Source organism: Otolemur garnettii, unplaced genomic scaffold (assembly GCF_000181295.1).
Source record: "Otolemur garnettii isolate 467f Iridium unplaced genomic scaffold, OtoGar3 scaffold00054, whole genome shotgun sequence".
Lineage (NCBI taxonomy): Eukaryota > Metazoa > Chordata > Mammalia > Primates > Galagidae > Otolemur > Otolemur garnettii.
Window position 1 is genome coordinate 3,898,392 of NW_003852449.1, and position 1,014 is coordinate 3,899,405.

The following is a 1,014-nucleotide window of genomic DNA, read 5'->3' on the forward strand; positions in this document are numbered from 1 at the left end:
CCAGCCTATTTTCTATTCATCTACTCCAGTCATTTGCCAAAAGATTATTTCCTAATATGCCACAAAGTCTGAAATGAATGGATGAATAATGAAGAGAAGATAACTAATAATTATGCTCTGTAATATCTATAGTAGAAATTATAAAAGTCACAGATTTAAAATCCCCTGTGAGATAAATATTCCTTCTTTTACTCTGTGTTCTCACATAGAAAGAATTAAGATTGTGCAGCCAGGTTGCTACCTGAATCTCATGACTGGTGGCATTTTTGAAAAGGAAATGCCTGACTACTTTAAGATTTCAAATGACAGAAGAGCCAGGGGAGAATCTTAACTAAAATTGGAGTAGAAAGAAATCCCTGTCACTGAAAGATTGACACAGTCATTCTCCCCCTAATTATTTAAGGCAGAAATGTCTTCAGTTGTATGCGGCTTCGCCAGCCCAGTCATCACTGCTCCGGGAGTGCACACCGATCCCTCCTACTCCTCCCTGCACGCAGTCATCCATACGTTACCAATTTTATTCCTGGCTTCCCTCCGATGGCTCACATTCTGCCTCACGACAGAATTCAAGGTGAGCGCTGTTCCTAAGGAATTACCTGCTTTCCGTCTGTCTCCTTCAGGTAAGTAAGTGAAACCAGCCATCTAAATATTCACCTCTTCATCTTCTCAATACCTAATAAACTTTCCACTGGGAGAGCCATATTACGTTTGTCCCAGGACAAAACCTGATGTTTAAAATTGTCCTAACTTCTCGGTTCCAATATAATCACCTTTGGAGACGTCTAGCCCATTTCCTCAAGCCCAGACATCTGGTATGTTATTAGATTCGTAGATTCATGAGAAGTCACCATCTTACTTGATGAAGCTACTTATTTGATGGAGTGTATCAGTCGGGCACTGACAAAGTAATATTTCTCAAAATACCGGTATTGAAAGCCTCTTAACATCTCCTGTCATGGACCAATAGTTTTTGTAAAATACAATGAAAATGAATTACTAGAAAATGACACTGGG